Below are 19,686 nucleotides of genomic sequence, written 5' to 3'. Positions count from 1 at the left end.
AGTAATTTGGGGAAAAAGTAGGTCTTCATCCCAAATTGGTGGCAGCAGAGGGATAACAAAACTCATTGGTCTGCCATCTGAGAAAAGCAGTAAGGGGACTTAGTATCATCTTCACACCAGGTATCTCCCATCTTATACTTGAGTCTTTTGGAGGGGGGGTTCTGCCTGAGTCTTACACCTTACATTTCTGCTTGTTGAAATTCATTTTGGTAGTTTTGGCCTAACTCTCTAATCTGTTCATTTTGAATTCTGATCTTGTCCTTTTAGATATTAGCTACCCCTCCTAATTTGGTGTCATCTACAACTTTGATTTATTCCATCATCCAAGTCATTGATAAAGACGTTGAATAGCACTTGGCCTTGGACAGAACCCTGTGGGACCCCACTGGTCACTTCTCTCCAGGATGAAGAGGCACCATTGGTGAGCTCCCTTTGGGTTCGGTCAGTCAACCAACTACAGATCCACCAAACAGTAGGATTGTCTAGCCCACATGCCACTAGCTAATAACTAACTCTTAGCTAATAACTGAACCTGTGCAATATTAATTGAAAATACAAAATTATGGAAAGAAGGGTGTAGAGAACATTGTACAATGCGTCCTTTGGGTCCACTGGGGTTTGGTCCCAGAATTCCCTGTGGATACAAAAAATCCATGGATGCATGCAGTGAAGTAGTAAAATGGTCTCCCTTATATAAAATGACAAAATCAAGGTTTGCGTTTTGGAATTTAAAAAAAACATTTTCAAGCTGTAGATGGTTGAATCTGTGGATACAGAAGGGCCAACAGTATTTCAAATATCAGATGAATTCTTGCAAAAAGTGAAATGTATTTAAAATGTGTATGCAACAATAAGAAGCAAATCATGTTGTAATACAGCCTGGTAATACCAAAAGTGATTGCAGGCTGCTATGATAGTCTAATCTTAAATGTAAATTGACATTTGGGACATTAATTGACTGGCTACACAAACAGCAGAGTGCCTGTGGCTTTTCAATGTAAATACAAGGAAAGCCTCAGTAATCCTCCTGCTCTGTGACTGAGGACATGTGTTACAAGGATTGCTGGAATTTGCTTAGAAACTTATAGTCAAAAGATCTGATTTGATATAATTTGAGTTAGGCTCTTGCATACCATGTGAACTCAGTATGTCTCTGTTCTAGACGTTAGCGAGAATATTTTCATTTTATTAATTATTTATTGCTACAATAAACATTACTTCATATCTATGCAATTAATTAATTAATTAATTAATTAGATTTATATCCCACTTTCTGTTGGACAGGACTCAAAAATGACTATTATTAACGTGTGGTAGGAATCACAAGCATTGTTGTGTACATTGTGTGTGTGTGTGTTCTGTGTTGGCTGGAAAGCACATAACGACCTTTCTAATTATCCCTAGTCAAATAATGCAGAAACCTTGCACAGACCTAATCACTTCTGCTTAGTTCTAGGATACTGAGAATAAACCACAAATGACAACATAAAATAACATCTAAAGAATGTAAGTGAAACAGAATATAATGTTTGGCTTCATATCTACAGAAAGGTACTTTTACTCCACCTGCAGGCCCAATAAATGAATAAGAAAAAGGACCATGGGTCTGTTACTGGATATTTCGCGTTTAATTTTTGGCTAAAACAGTGCCCGTATAATTTCTGGTATGCTTCATTTCCCCCTGGTTTTTAGAAACATATTTCAAATTGTGGAAAAATGGCAATGTTGAGGAATATGCATCACTACTGACCCCATTTTATTTTTTATTTCCCCCCCTCTTTCTTTTCATATCAGCTCACTTGCTCTTTTCTTAGGTGTGGCTGATTGCTAAAAAGTTTCAGAAACAGGATCTAAAGGCTGTAGTCAGGAACAGCTTTTACAGAACATTGAAACTGGAAGAACAATATTAAAGAGATAGGGAAAGGTGGGTTTATAAATGAAGTAAGCATCAAAAAGTAGTCATTTTTCAAGGTTGTTTTAAAGATCAACTGACATGTTTTATTAAAATTAGTAGCAAAACTTTTTTTAATGGTGAGCTTACTGTGTGGCATGCATTTTACCTTTTTTTAAGCTGGAATGTTTTACATTTCCTCCCATATCTGCTCTCTTTTCTTTTTCTTAAAATTGACAGGAAAACGTTCAACAATTCAAATGGGAAAACTGAAATTCAGCATATTTCCAGATCAGTTGATTTTTTTAAAATAGTAAATTTAAAACAAGAGGTTACTACAATCTGCTGGAAAAGATGTTGTTGAATCATGTGATCTTTGAGAATGACAGGGAATTTTATAAATCTTTCGTGTGATGTAACAGATTCAATCGTCACTGAATGTATTGCACTTGTGACAATTCTGAGATAATCATTTCTGTTTCAGCCCTTATTATCAATCCTTGTTATTCAGTAACTTGTGGATTTGAATTGTTTATCAGGGTGATGGGTTTTAGAAAATTATAAGTGAGGCTATCATATTCTGGACATAGAATGATATGAGACATATTGTTGAAAAAGGAGATAGTGCTCTGTCAAACTGAAGGCAGTAGGAAAAGAAGAAGACAGCATTACAGGTGGATTAACTCAATCAAGGATGTTGAGTTTGTAAAATTTGAGCAAGGCTTTTAATTACAGGGTCCTTTGGAGGACTTCCATTCATATGGTGAATGCTGACTTCATGGCACATAACAACAACAAACAAATATCTGAAATGAAAACCATAAGCCAGTGTCTGCTATGTGGCAAGTACAGGACAAAAGCCAGTGAAAACCATAGACCTGACACAATGTGCTAGGATAGTCTTCTTTCCCATTCTTATACAGGGGAGAAGGGAGATCAAAGGCAATGTGAGTTCATTTTGCTCTTAGCTGGACAGGGAAGGACTAGAAAGAAAATAGACTGGAAAACTGAGAGGTAAGGAAGAGGAAGAAAAACAAAATCCAGGGTCATGGCAAAACATTACTTTAGCCAAGGATCTGTGTTTAGTAAAGTCAGTGTCTGCAATCTAGAAATAGTTTCTCTTCTAAAGTAATGGAAATCCACTTTCAACCATGTAATTCAAAAGCATATTAATGTATCCAGCTCCCTGATACCAATCTGTAATTTAATTCAGACAGTCTCCATTTGCTCCATGCATAGTTATTAATAACTCATACTTGTTTAGAACTATCATTAAAGGCCATGTAAACATTCCAGTGAACACAAAGACAATATCAACAAGCCCATGATGCAGTCAGAATGCATTTAAAAAAATGATTATGCCTTCAGTCAAGAATGGGTTATAATGTTGACAATCGTTGATACTAATGTCAAATTATATCAATATTATTTCAGATAACAGCTGGACCTTAATTGTATTTTTCAGATGTGTGTGGATTTGATTAGTATGACTGGAGAAGTGAAAGTTGATGCCAAGTGATAAGCCAAACTGACATGAAGAGAATGTCACCAGAATTGTAACTGCCTATGAAGAAGTAGCTGACTGAAGAATTTACACTCAACATCTACCTCTTTGAGGGGGAAAGAGTTATAAATGACATGTTAAATGAAAACCTTCTTGCAGAATTGGAAATCATTCTTATATTCAATAACATTGCAGATTGTATAATGATTGTAAATCCGTAAGTATTCTGTAAGATTAAAAACATGAGATGTCTCCAAAGTTTAGACTAAGCAAAATATATGCTAGATTTCTGAGTGTATGCCATATTATGACTATTCTTTGCCAAAGGCAATAGAAAAGAACTGAAGATTATTTCCATACCATCTTAAATGGAAAAGGGACAATACTGATGCCCTATTCCAAAATCCAAAGAATTACATGGGAGACTCTTCCTTGTCTATTGTGTGTTTTGGAGCATCCTGTAGCAAAAGGGTGATTTGTGACAAAGAATGAATTAACTTAGGACTTAATTTTTAATGAGGTACTCTATATGTACACTGACCCCGAGGATTGCAAGATTGATAAATTGGCAATGTTGAGGTTGAAGTGCAATGCGATGCAGTGAGCTCTGATCACTAGTCCCACTGCTGACCTAACAGTTTGAAAGCATGTAAAAATGCAAGTAGATAAATTGGTGCCACTTTGTTGGGAAGGTAACAATATTCCGTGCAGTCCTGCTGGCTACATGATCAGAGTTATCTTTGACAACGCTGGCTCTTCAGCTTAGTGGGATGAGCACCGCCCCCTACAGTCGGACATAACTTGACAATCTTGTCAGGGGAAACCTTTACCTTTACTCTACACCAGATTAACTTTGGTGGAGCTTTAGAAGACATTCTTGGGGTAGAAAAACTCTGATGTTCATGTGTAGACAGCTACAAAATCCAATAAGGCACACCTAACATAAGATGCTGTCATAGTCCTCCCCCCGCTTTATTCCTCCCTTTTACGTTGCAAGAGTCTAATACAGCCACTTCTTTGGGAATGTACTGGATTAACAACCCCAACTTCCACAATAACATGTTATTTGCAGCACATTACCACTAAGCTTGAGAAGTAAATCCTACCCAGGATTTAGTGTGCTAGCCACAGCTGAGTGAAGAGCGTGTACTAGGCATGCAAAATGTCCAAGTTCCAATCCCTATGTCTCCAGTTAGAATGAGCACAGGTAATATAGCTGGTAAAGATATCTGTGTCCTTGGAGAACCATGACGATTCTTAGCCAGAATTTCTCTGTATAAACCAGTGGTATGGCTCAGTAAACAGCAACTTTGCACGCTTGATGGAAATCAAAATTGCCCTACCTATTCAGATGTAAATATGAAGTACTTCTTCACACAACACAGGATCTTAAGTGAACTCAGTGTCACAAGATGCTTGGTATAGAAGCTAGATTTGGAAACATGAACGGAGAATATATCTAGCAATATCTGTGATAGATGAATAGCAGTACCTGTCAGGTATTTGAAGGGTTAAAACACAGCACACAGGGAAATGCTTGATGTGTGTGTGTTTGGCCATGAGCATTCAGCAGAGTGGCAAGGCTGATCAGCACAGCTGAAGCTCATTGGTTCAAGGACACTTCAGTGCCCAAGTGCACGTAGCCATGGATGATGAAACATGTGTCTGGATTGCATAGGAGACACATGACATGGTTACACACCTGAACTCACTGGGTTTGGGAGACCACATGGTCTGTAGACTATATAAACCCAGGGGTTGCAAGGGATAGCTTGTGGGTTTGAAGTAGGAGTTGGATTGGTATGGTTTGGAGTTTTAGAGATCTGGTTTTGTATTATAGCACTGTTAATAAAGAGCACTTTGGGGACTTTGTTTCTCTGGTGGTTTATCAGAAGAAGCTACAGCATCGGTTTGCTGTGTGTCCCCGGAGGTTCCTGCATTGCTGCAGTTCCTGGAAGACATCCAGTTGCTGTCATCCCAATTGGACTTTGGAGCCACGCTTCAGCTTCTGGAAATTGCCAGCTCTGCTACAAGGGTCTGATTTAACCCCAGGACTCGTTTGAGTTGCTGATAGTGGTTGTTGGACCCCAGTAGTTGCGCCGACAGTACCATGTTAGATAATAACAGGTGAACTGGAGCAAGCCACAGTAGAAAGGTTATTTCCTAGAAGTATCTGGCTGGTCAGTGACAGAAAGCAGACCTATTTACTTGAGAGATACCTTTGATTGGACCTTTGTCTTTTGAGGGTGAATTTACAAGGCAGAAACCAATACAGTTGGCCACATTAGCAAGGATTAGGGGAACAAGACCCCTGTGAATGTGGGAAAACTGAAAATAACCTTCCTCTGCAGCAGCAGCAGCCATTTCCAGAGTAGCAGGGGTTCGGGGAATGGAGTGCTTCTTTCCTCTGGCCCCTATCATCCCGGAAAACCTTGGGAGAGGTATCTCCCTAGCCTTTCCAGCATGGGAAGGGCTTCGAGTTTAACATTCACAAATAACCAAAGCTGTCATTGTCAAACCCACAAATGTGGAGGGCCAGCTGTAAATAGAAACTAAATTATTAAGGAGGAATAACTAATTTTCCAAAAAAAAAGGGAGTGGGATACATTTGATAATCAGGTGGCAGGACTATCAAAGCTTTCTTTAAAAAAAAAAGCTTTAAAAAGAACAACACCTTAAGGCAAACATTTGATTAACATCTAAGTGGGTACCTCGTTCTACCTATACCCTGATACGATATATAAGATTACTTTGTTTTTAGAAAGTATCTACATGAGAACAATTAAAAAATTTAAAATGTCAGATGAAGGATGCACTCACCCCTGATTCTCCTCTTCTGCCAGTCTGGCATCCTCTTTGGAGAGAAGGCTAAGCAGGAAAGCAGCCAAGAGGAGTGCACTCAACCCTCCTCCTTCACTGTCACCCCCATTTCTTCCTTGCGGAGAGAGCCAGGACAGTGGAGTAAAAGTGGCAGGCGCATTGTAGCAGCAGAAGGACATCTCTCCTCTGAGGTGTCACTTGGTGCAGTCCACAACCCCTGTACCTCCTCAGTTATGCCACTGGACCCAGCAACACAAGGACAGAAGGAATGGACTGTGCATGAGGACTGAATAAGATTATGAAAAGAAGGCTGTAGAGAACATTGTACAGTGGGCCATTGGTATCCAATGATATTGTTTTCCAGGACACCTCCTTTCCCCAGTGGATAACAAAATCTGTCGAGGCTGAAGCCCTGTTAGATACAATGGCACAGTACAATTGTGTCCCTTATATAAAATGGCAAAATGACAGCTTACTTTTTGGAATTTATATATTTTTTAAATATTTTCAAGCTGTGGATGGTTGATCTGGGGATAAAAAAAATCCATGGATATGGAGTGGAAACTGTATATCAGTCTCCATATTTAGAAGCAAGCCTCAGGAACCACAGTGAAATGCTATGCATGTTTACTTCTAGTTTACTAGAAGTAAACTAGGCTGTCAGGTGCTATTCTCCTTATTCAGAAGGAAGCCACAAATATTAGCAAATTTATGACTGTAAAATAATAAAACACAAAACAGCAAAAATAAAATTCATTAATTTCATTCCTGATCCCATGACCCATTCCAGTTTCATTCAGCAAAAGTTCTTTGTTTTATCTGGAGTTTATTTGTGACTTGCACTGATTTGAATGGCGACCATTGATTACAACAACCATTCCCAGTTGACATTTTTCTGCAAGCTTTCTGATGTAAACCACAGCATGTGATTACTGAGGAATTAGTGCAAGTATAGAGTCAAGGCGATAAGGAAACAGAGAAGAAACAAGGAAAAAGATTTTTGTTATTTATCTAGAAATGGAATGGCCCATTTTTCTAAAGGCACTTGGATTGGGCATCCCAATATCAATCCATCAGATTACCTTATTGTTAGGTAAAACCAGGTAACATTTCCAGAAAATAACAACAGCAGACAGACTGCCTAGCTTGAGAGTCACTGTTTTCTTTAAGTCATTGAATCCTGATGCATTTACGATATCACATCATAAAGCTCTGTTGCATTAACACAGTGGTGTGCTCCAGAAAACTAATGGACTTCTGGAAAAGCGCCATCAATAAGTACATGAAATGTATGCAACATTAGAAATGGTCAACTTCTTATAGACTAAATTTACTTGGTCTGAGTTTAAATTCCACATGACCATGTCCCATTCCAACGACTCATGTAGTATGGCATTAATGCTTTAAACGAAAGCCATTAAACACATGTAGAACAATATCAAGCCAATTATTTGGGACACTTCTCAGAACACTTGGTATCCTTTTACAAATGAGTTCAAAACAATAACAGTCCACAGTCCATTGTTTTTGATGGAAATTCATTAAACACATTTCATAAATGGATTTTCCAGCATCAAAATCTACATTCTCCATAACGTGTTTTGTCATTTTGCATGTTGCAGCAAACTACAAATTGGTCTGGAGGATAATTGGTTCCATTTTTTTTAACATCTTCTAAAGAAAGAACTATTATAACTGATCGGTGCAATTCCCATTTTTTCTTAACAGATCTGGCTACCAGGCACTGATAACCTCTTGGTTCAACTATAGCAATGTGTTCTGTATGGAGTTCCTTTTGAAAATGTTTCAGAGAATGTGGCTTGTGGACAATTCTGTTGCACCTCTCCTGGAAGGCAAGAAGGACAAAACATATCACACAGTTCAATTGGCTGCTGTTTTGTTTCTTTGTAATTTCCAAAAGATTATTGTTTAGACTTAAAAGCAACCTTTACATGAAGGAACACCATCTCCCATTTGTTTCCCTTTGCATCCAGAATCTGATAAGGACATGCTCTACGTTCTCTCTCTCTCTCTCTCTCTCTCTTTTTAAAGCCAAGATTGTTTTTATCAGTGCATGAAAGAGAGAAGCAGGGTCTTCTATGTTGTGGCATCAGCAACATGGAATATGCTATCATATTCCTTATCCATTTTCACCATCAGGAAAGGATTTATATCTATATCAAAAAGGCTGTCTTTCATTTTTAAATATGCATATGCACTTTTATATTAATTTGGAAAGACAAAATTAGGTTACAACCAGTGTCAGCTTTTCCTTATTGAAAAGTACTTCCACAAATTGAGGCAGTTGTGAGCTTTGGATTAATTTTTTTGTTTATCTTTACTGATTTTTCCTCCCTACTTTCTGATATTCTCACTGTGACATCCCATTGTTTTCCAAAAATGCCCAGGAACATTTTCACTCAAGAACAGCAACAACAACAACAACAACAACAACAACAACATCAGATCTGGGGGAAAAATTAGAGAGGGAGCATCAAAATCAAACAATAAATAAAAGCTTTTCCATCTCAACAGAACAATAGGAGGAAAGGGTAAAAATATTGTTTACACCAGTAATTTTGTATCAGCCTTTTAACCATTTTTTTAAAAATAGGATTACTACAAATATCTACTAAAGCATTTTGTGTCCCAAAATCAGCAGTCCTTGCTGCTTTCACACATCCCGCAGTGCAAGCAGTTGCATTTGATAATTGTCCACTACTTTAGATTGCCTAAAAGAAGTGCTACAAAATTTAAAATAAACATCCTATCTTACAGTACTAATTTGTGTGGGATTTCTTTTTCACATCTCCTTTATGCTACCTGATCTCAAAGACAAGGAATAGATTGGAGAGCTTTCAAACATCACTCCACTTAAATAGCAACTACAAAAGCTCAACAACTTAAAGTTTCAAAGGTTATAGCTGTATGTTATAAGAAGCATACATTTCTTGTTACATCCCAAACTATGCTTAAAAGTTAATACCAAGAGCACACATTTAGCTGGTGGTTAAGCCTACCATGGATATTTATTAAAATCCTACATGACCCATAAATCAATGTGAATGTATTAGTTTTTCCTTAACCCTGGGGAGATATATATATATATATATATATATATATATATATATATATATAAAAACACCACTTTATAAAGTAAAAGTTTTATTCTTTTCTTACAACATAGTTTTGAAAACATTGGCTGGCCTCCAAAGTCCTCAGTGAATGAGAATAATGCAAAATATTAATGACACAAGAAAAGGGAGGTAGACTGAGATCTCAGAGCTGTCGGTCATCACAGTCTCCATGTGGCTAAATATTTGGGTACCTGGATGAAACGTTCCTTTCTTCAAGCCCTTTGATACAAAGGAGGTGTCTCACAGTCCTGGAACCTATTTTATACAGCATCCACTATATTTTTGGAAAAGATGTGGCTGAAAAATAAAGTGTTACAAATAATAAATGGGAAATAAAATATGACAATTCTAACAGTGCAATTCTAACTCAAAGACGTACCAGCTGTATAGGGTTAGAAACAGACAGAGAGTTTTGGTGCTGGCAGGAAGGGCTTGACAGGGGGATCTGCTGGCACAATTTCTCTGTTGGATATGATCATCTTGCATAAGAGCAAAAAAAAAAAAGCATCAACGTAGTAGTAAAATAGTAGTAGTAAGTAGTACTAATAGAATAGTACTAATAGAAGAATGGAGGAGGAGGAGGAGGAGGAGGAAGAGGAAGAGGCAGAAGGAGCAAAGTTATAGATCCAAACCTGCCCAAGCTTAGGGCAACAATCCTTGCACAAGTTAGGCCATGGCTAGTGTAGTCCTGAATAATTTCTAGTATCCCTTATCTGAGAGTGGTTAGGATTCAGCACAGCTTCAGCTGCCCTGATGTTGGTGAGTTATCATTATGCTGTGTGAGTGAAGACAATAGCATGCTTTTGGGAAGAAAAGAGGCAATATACAATAGAAGTTTCTTTATAAGTTCTGCTAAAAATATCTAACATAATATCTAATAGGAGGGGAGTTTGGGGGATGTGTTGTATGTACTGTGTGCATGTATCTCTATTTGTGTATGTACATTTGAGTCTGTTTCATTTTGTTTTCTTTTAAATGCCTATATATATATATATATATATATATATAATATCTAACATCTGCTCAGAATAAATATTGTAAATTGACTCCTATATGCAGATTTTGCAAACAATGTTGGCTCCCATTATTCATTTTGGTTCATTGCAGAACACATGTTTTAATATTTTATATATTTTATTATTATGGTAAGCAAAGGATTAAGGATGAAGTGGGTATGCATTTCAGAACATGAACAATGACTGAAGTGGCATCTCCACTGCAGAAATAGTGCAGCTCAACACTGCTTTAACTGTCATGGCTCAGTCTTATGGAATGGTGGGATTTGAAGCTTTGTGAGATCTTTAATAAACTAATAATAAGCTTTTTATTTATATCCCGTTTTTTATCTGGACAATCAAAGCGGCATACATGCTAAAATGAAAACAGTACATACCCAATATTCCCCACCCCCTTAAAAGGGAATTAAACAATTGGAATTAAAATACCTACAAACATTAAAACAGAGATATTTGAAGCAGTTAGCTATAACAGTAGGCAGAGCCAAACACATATGGAGATGACAGTGGCTGAGTTCTTTATTCCGAAAAGGCCACCTCCCAGGTCCAAAAATCCATTTAATATATAGTCCTGAAATCTTTAAACTGTCAGAAAGCTCTGGTGCCACAACAAACTACAAATCCCAGAATTCCATAGCATGGAAGTGTTGTCAAACTGCATTATTTCTGCAGTGCAGATACAGCCTGAGAGGAAAGGGAATATTAGCTACACAATGCATTGGTAGACTAAAACCCTCAAGCCAGATAGTGTCTTTGCAAAGCGTAGGTGTACTTTTCTTTCTTTTTAATTCAAGTAATAAGAGCACAAGTTTTGTTTACCTCCAGTTCAGCTTTGCCCTTTGTTTGGAAGCTTCTGCAAAGATAAGCCCACATCTTAACTGAATACCACCTAATCCAATAGTACTCACTTACCTCCAAGGTCCAACCATATCAACAATGACAATGACAAGGGTGTTCAGAATGCGAGTTCAGCTGTGAGTAATAATTATAATAATTATCACTTTTTATCTGTGTGATTGAAATGGCTTATACTTTCTGTCAAAACTCTTCAATATATGTATACCTCAGTTAATGAGGTAGATGTGTTTCTGGGCATTACTTTTTTTAACAGGAGATTTGCAACAGTGGTCGTAAAATTATGGAAAGAACAAGTAGAGAACAAAAAGGAAGAACAGTCCAACATGTTTCAGAAAACCTTTTATCCAAAACTAACACTATGCACATGTGAAATGAAACAACCAAGTCAGATAACCTTGCACAAATAAATAAATCCATTTTGAAACTTCTAGAGACCATCTGAAACTTTCTAAAATGCATCCAGGGATGACTTTTTCTTTCACCAGCGTTATCTTTTCTTATAATTTCCATTTTTATGGCCAAACATACAGTTCTAGGCTTTTTTTAAAAAAAAAAACATACTGGGGTTAGCTGGCCTTTGAATTCTCTGTTGCGCTATTCACACATGTTCATTAATGGATTCTGGAGGGAGTTGCTATTTATCTTGCCAATTGTAGGATACAGTAGAAACCCCCCGTTTTCTCACTATAAAAAAACCTTCAATGCTGTTGCAACCTGACGATCAAAGTCTGTATTTCTCCAGACCTCCTTCACAGATGCTGCTGGGGGAAAAAAAAACCAATACCGGCTAGATAGAAGAAGAAAAGAGGTGTTAGGCAAGTTTACTTTGACTTTGTAAAATGGACCTTCGCTGTCAGAGCCTTTGTTAACTCGTGTGAAGTACAGGAATTCTGAAAAGTACACTCATGTCCTGTCTCAGTAAAAACAACAACAACTATTGTTGTTATTATTATTAACACCCTTTTCATCAAAGGGTGGAACATCATGCAATCAAAGACAAGAACAATAAATCATAAAACTATAAATATAAATGAAGTGAAATCCCTAAATAATCTCTACTTTTCTTATAATTTTCATTTTGGTGGCCAAACTTATTGATCTACATTTTTTTAATATTCTGAAGATAGGTGGCTCTCCAATTTTCTGACTGATCTCTGTTCCTCTCAATTCTCTCCTGGATGATCTCAAGATTTCACTCCCCAAATCTGCATCTTTCCAAATCAGTCTCCCCTTTTTAATACGACAGGGCAACACTTATCAGAATCCAGATGGGTGCCATCCATGTCAAAAATCATGTGGCTAACAATGTTGGTTGGAAGGAGGAAGTGTTCACAATCCAGCAAGGCTGCTTGTAAGAACTACTCTTTGTTTTAACCACTGTAAATTCCTTGCCACACTGGCAAGGAATAACAAGAGTGTCATTTGCTTCATTCTGTCTATGAGAAGGCGCACATTCACATGTCTCCTTAATGTACCAATAAATGCACATCTTGTGGAGAAGTAAGAATATGAACTGGATTAATTAAGGTGTAGTATAGTGCATAGCAGGGGACTGATCTTGCATTTTCTGTCTTAATATGAGGCTGCAATTCTACATACATTTCCTGAGGGTAAGCATTACAGAATTCAAAAGAAATTACTTTGGTGTAGACCTTATATGTCTCAGATCCAGGTTATCAGAAGGACCATATTTCCCTGTAAAGCCTATCTGTGTCTTGAACTCTTCTGGGGAGACCATGCTGGAAACATGAATGATGGATTTCTCAGTGGCTGTTGCCAGGCTCTGGAAATCCCTTTCTAAGTAAAAGTATCTAAGTATAAAAGTGTATAAGTAAAAGAGGTTAGAAAGGTACTCTTCCTCCTCTCCTTTCATTGGTAAGTGAAGCCCTTATTACTTTGGTAGGCCATGGAAGACTGACTGTTCAGATTGAAAGGGCCTTCCATGTGCTGTACTGTTTATATTTGTTGTTTTTAAAAAATATTTATATTATATAATTGCCAATATATTATTATTATTATTATTATTTATATAGCACTGTTGATTTACACAGCGCTGTACACTTAGACAATAAAATTGATAAAAATGAAACCTGCCAATGGTGTACATTCTACAAAATACATATAAAACAATAGATAGTAATACAAGATACAATTAGAATACAAATACAATAATAAAAAGAAATAATATACAAGCACAAGAAGCAATAGAAAAAGTAATAGAAAAGGAGAGAGAAAGAACAAGAAACAACATTGAAAAATGGAATTTGCCTTTGACTTCTGGCTTTCCTAACAATGGTTGTACATCTTAGTATATGCATAGTGTCTTCTCTAACATTAATACAGTTTATAAACTTCTTCAGCTTAATCAGTTCTATGGATCATCTAAACCTACAATTTACATATTAGGCTCTTTTTGACTATGAAAAGACAAGACAACCAGAGATTCCACATCTAAAAGGAAAAAGGAAAGAAAAGCATCTAGAATACAGTGGACCCTTGTGATACGCTGGGGTTTAGTGGATAAAAAAAATCCATGGATGCTGAAGTCCCACTAAATATAATTGACATAGCAAAATGGTGTCCCTTATAAAAAATGAAAAATCAAAGTTTGATATTTGAAATTTATACTTTTTTGGAACATTTTCAAACTGTGGATGCTTGAATCCGTGTATTAAAAATCCGTGTATAAGAATGGCCAACTGTAATTACTGCTTTATGATGAGGCAGCATTGGCAGCTTTGCCCCAAAACATTACCTTATAATTACTATTTTATCTACATATTACTTATCCAACCTTAATATCCACCACATTTATATATAAGAACAGTAATCTTCAACCATACATATATGTTGTTGTTATTGTTGTTGCTGTGTGCCTTCAAGTCATTTCCAACTTGTGGCAACCCTAAGGATAACCTTTCATGGGGTTTTCTGGGCATTATTTGTTCAGAAGAGGTTTGTCATTGCCTTCTGCAGAGTCTGAGAGCATGTTACTTGCCCAAGGTCAACCAGTGGGTTTCCATTGCTGGGCTGGGAATCAAACCCTGGTCTCCAGAGTCGTAGGCAAATACTCAAACCACTATGCCATGCTGGCTCCAACATAATTTCAAACTATATTTAATCTGTGCCCTAAATACTTGAAGAAAAAGAAAATAAAATAGAAGGAGGAGGAGAAGAGGAAGTGAAGTAGACAGTTCTGTTCTGGCCCAGTGCAGTAATAAATTCAATTCAATTCAATTCTAGGACATTAAGTTAGGGTGGGGGGGATTGTTTGTTTTGTTCTGGAAATAAAAAAAAGTTCCTATAGTAGTTCCCCTTCAAGTACTAATACCAGTAGTTTCATATACAACCAAAAATACAGCCATTTGTCTAGAAAACAATTTTGTAATCTGCGAAGTTTGCAAAATATGAGAAGCCTTGTAAAATAACAGCATGATAAGGGTATGGAATGTGCTATCATACTTAGTCTCTCAAATCTTAGAGGAGGGAAAACATGTGTGGTTGTGACATCCTAACCTTGAATCAGTAAAGCAGTATTTCCCTAGAAGCAATAACTCTGAATATTAAAAACAACAAAATTAATTATCTCAATATAGTACGTAGTCTATGGTTCATTTTAACCACAATGCTGGTTTCAAAAACTGTATTTTAAACTAACTTAAAAACTGACTGAGCAGTCATCTTTCACCTGATCTGGGAAATGGCTTTTAAAACGTGTACACACACTACCACCACCACCAAATGAGCCATAAAATAGAATTAACCTCAAGAATAATAGTGGAAGATTATTAAATAATCAGGTCTCAAGCACAGGGCAACTACAACTACGTATGCAGTGGTAAAGGAGAATAGATTCGTGTTACCTGACTACAGTTTTCCACAATGAGAGCCATTCTGTCATCTAGTGAAGCCATGTGGCACGTCACTTACAAAGAGACAATAAAAGTGTTGTATCTTCTTCTGAAGTTATAGGTTTAGAGAGGCTGGCTTCTGACAGTGATTGGTTTTATGAGAATAAGTTCTTGTATTCTCCTAACCCCTACTCGCCAACACTGTTTTGTCCTGAACTTTTGGCACCGATTGTCTTTTCACAATAAAGATAGAGTTTCTCACTAAGTGGAGTTTTAATACTGAGGTTCCCCAGGTATCTGGCAGGAAATGCACTTACCTAAATTTGCACTGTAAAGAGTCTGCATAAAAATTACCATGCAGCTGTTACAAATTTCTTTATTGCTGTGATGCTGGCATTCAAGCCAAACAGCATGAATAACCTGGCAGTGTGTTACTAACTTTTAAGCAGGTTTTGGTGATCAAGAATGTAAAGAAATGTCTTTATAGCTCATTTTACTGTGAGAGCTTCCATGTAAAAAATTTAGCCAGAAACATCCTCTGCTTTCATATTTTGCAGCCTCTTGAAAGCCAAAGTGGCTATTATCTTTTCAGTTTCTCTTCTTTCATTATATCACAGAATTGTCAACAGTAACTACTATACAGAATCTTTATAATAACAACATACCTCATATTCTGGATAATTCATACCAGATTGGTATCTGGAAAGGAAAATTATACTTGTCTTTCAATTGAGAATGTGACTGCTTTGTCACTTTGATTTAATATATAAGTAATTACTAGCTTCGCATAGTGCACAATGAACTGCTGAATTTTAAGAAAACAGTAAAAATAGCCCACATTGAACAACAAGCTCAATATCTTTTCTTTTTCCTACTTCATTTCAAACAGTTGTGGTCATGGGCCAAATGTATGAGTTAAACCACAGAATTATTTAAAACTGATAATGTCTTTGTTATGCCAAAGTACCAAAAGTAAAGCCTTTGTCTTGGGAGGTACTATATATTCAAAGTATAACTCTACCAGCTATATTTTAAACCCTCTGATTTCAATCTGGTTTGTTGGATCTGGTTGCTTTTGATTTCTTACTTGTTTAAGTACCATGACATCATTTAATATGCAGCCCTCCTACTCTACAGCTTCTAAGTCATTGAGTGATGGTGGTGAGAGCCTTATTTATTTACTGAAAAACAATATGGACTTTTTTGATGATATTCCTGCTGTATTAAACATTAAAGAATGCAGATAGCATGAATTCCAACACTGTGTTACTGGACAAGGCTTAGAACCGTAGAATTAAGCCACCACCAATAGTCATCTCTGCCCCATTTGTAATATAATACTTTCTCACAACTTTTTCCACTGAACTAAAAACTTCTAGGATCACATGTTTGCCATTTTCTTCATAGATGTCTCTTAGATGATATCAAAGATACAGAGGAGGACAACCTAGGTATCATTTCAAGCAAAAGAGATGGGTCCAAACTGCTAAACTCCCACTGCTAAACTACACCTCCCCTGTAATACTCCCAAAATGGAAGGTGATACAGTTGGAATGTGTTATCTGGCCTTGTTATATGTCAGCACTTTGTAGCTGCACTCCTATTTTGAGATCTTAGCTTTTCTGAGTTGACTATATGCGTGGTGAGTACACATGTCTGCATAGCCAGTGTTCAAAGACAAATGATAATATCCTTAGCTCACCTTGGTCTAAGCAGCGGTTCTCAACCTTTGGTCCTCTAGGTGTTTTGAATTTAGTCTTCCAGAATGCCTACCCATTAGCTGTGTTGTTTTGGACTTCTGGGAATTGTAGTCCAAAACATCTGGAGGAATAAAGGTTGAGAACCACTGGCCTAGAGTAGCTAGGAGGCTAATTTCTGCATTTCTTTCTTGGCTCTTACGCCTTTGGTGTTGTCAGTTGTCCCTGACTTTCCTACTGAAAAGTTGCTTTAGAATTCTTCAGACTGGGGACTGTGTTCCCTATCTCTACCTTCTGAGATTACTAAAGACTGAAGTACATATTACATTAATAATCTGATAATCAACAATGCCATTTTAAAAAAAAAAATACTAGAGGGATTTCTTCTAAGGGATGCTGTGTATTGGGCTTCCTTTTAGGCTTCTTTCCTCAGCTGTGATACAGGTTTACAGCAGTTAATGTTAGCCAACAATGTTCCTATTGGGACTTCTGAGGAAACAAAATAATGTGAAAGCGTTAGGAATACACAAAAAGAAACAAAGAATGCATGAAATGACAGTGAATAGGCTACTGAAGTTGAATATTCCAATAAAGAACTTGGTGGGATGACTATAATGACAAAAAGGACAATGACAGAAGCAAAAAGTGGGAAGTGTCCACTGGAATCCATAGAAAGAACAAGAGATACATCTCAAGATGCTCAAAAGATTTTCTATTTATTAAAAGAAAACATCATCACATTTCAGCCTATGTGTGCTCTTAATTCCTCCTTCAGGAAGCTACCTAGAATCAAACTTCAGAAATGTCTAGATGAAGAACTCCTGGCTAGTAGATGGTATAGGAGTTCTTGGTTCAGAAATATGCTGGACTTTTCTATTAAAAAACAGTCTGTATTTTGACCATCTCGAGACATGTTTCTATAAACAGGGAGAATGTCAAGGTTTAGGGTGAAATAACTGATGGGGAGAGTGAGAGAACAATATGGTTTCCCTATCTGGTGCCTTATTTTCCCATTTTTTTTTAAAAAAAAAAATTCCCCTCTTTCTTTTATTTGGAAAGACAAGCACATACTCTGTCAAAGAAAATATAGCTCATTTTATTGTCTGGAACTCCTAAAATCAAACTAGATATGATGTTGGGAGATTCACGAGTCGATGTCTCACTTTCAAAAGATTAAAAACATCTTGGGGGGTGTTGAATTGCTCCAGGATGATGACACCAAGGGAGGTGTAGTTTAACCTTTCTCCCTTGCGATATGTTCTCAGTGTCTGACATTCAAGTAAGAATCATTTCCTCTAAAAGTTTTGCTAACTCAGCCACCTTTCTTCCAGTTTTTCATGAATGTGGAAATGTACCTCCCCCCCTCTATAATCTTCCATACCAAATTTCATAGTAATGAAATAATCTCATTTTGGATGATAACAGATAGAATTGTCATACTTTTTGTTGTTAATCATTCATAAACACTTCTAATATGCTTGACCAAACTAATCTCACACATTTTCCCAACATTCCTGTCATCGTTAATATTCCTGTTTTACAAATCATGGAAGTGAGGTCAAGAAGCAGAAGTTTGCCAAAGTCCACATATAAATTCTTGGGTGAGAAGAGATCTGGGCCTATTTATCTAAGTTTCAGACCAACACTTGAAAGCTATTGATCCATAGCGGAACATGTTCACCATCATGTCTCTATAGTATGATATATCTGTTACGCTGAAAGTCTGCTTAGCCTGCATACATGCTATTAAGGAAATGTATTAAGCTTTTTCAACAGAGCACTTCTATCCATGTTTATGTCATGGAAATAAATAAAATTAATTGAATAGGGTAAGGTTCAAATTCTTCTTTGATAAAGACCTGACACTTAGAGACCTAAAATGAAGCTGAGGACAGAAACTGGCGAGCCTACAGTATAAAGACTATAAAAACTTTCCTTCTGAATTCTTTCCTAAGAATAGAGCAGTTTGTTGCTGTCCATATGCTTGCACTTAATCCTTTGCTTAAGATTGTCTGGTCCATAGAAATAACACAAAACGTGCCAACTAGCAAATGCTTGATTCTCTGAAGATAATCACATGAGCTATATGAACTGCTTGGGTGCTAATTTCTCTAGTTCAAGATTCCTCCATTTCCAACATGAGAATAATCTGGGACATATCAGAATTTTGAAGTGTTTGTTCAGAACTGCAGTGATATTGATAATTTACAACTGTATGGTGCTTTGCAAAACATGTGCTCACTTAAGATGAGCTCATGCAATGTTTAAAAAGAAACTTCTCAGAACTGTACAAAACAAAAATTCATTTTGGGCTATGATTCACTTAACAGTGTAATTATTAACACATTAGTCCAGACGTATTCCCATTCTAGCCTTTTGTGCTCACCCAATTGTATTATACAGTCAACCCTTCATATCTTTGGGGTATCCAACCCCCCCTTATAGATAAGAAAAAAATGAGAGACATCTAGTCCCATTGTCCCCAATGGTGGCATAGCATGCATGCAGCTGCTACAGCAGCCATGTGGATGCCCCTTCTTTGAGAATAACAGTGTTTGCTGTCCGCGGATGCTCAAATCCATGGATGGCAAGCCCACAGATCACAAGACCCTAATGTATATATTTTTAACCTGTTTCTGAGCGGGAAAACCACACATGCAACATACAAATTTACTGTGTTTGTATACTGATTTGTAATACAAAAGACTTGGCTCTCATGTGTATATCCATTCATGGTCATGAGAAAGTTATTGCAAGAAGGCAGGAGGCTCACTGATAACTTCATTTAATAGTGGGAGATGTATGTGTGTAAAATAAAATAGTTGAACACCAGCCAATATTAAAAGTTTGTGTCATTCTTGACTTTCACTGGTGTTACCAAAGAAACAAGTGGGTTTGTAGACCTCAGGCCA

This window comes from Sceloporus occidentalis, unplaced genomic scaffold (assembly GCF_023333645.1).
Source record: "Sceloporus occidentalis isolate IW3139 unplaced genomic scaffold, rSceOcc1.0.p SCAF_5, whole genome shotgun sequence".
Classification (NCBI taxonomy): domain Eukaryota; kingdom Metazoa; phylum Chordata; class Lepidosauria; order Squamata; family Phrynosomatidae; genus Sceloporus; species Sceloporus occidentalis.
This window is presented reverse-complemented; position numbering follows the sequence as displayed.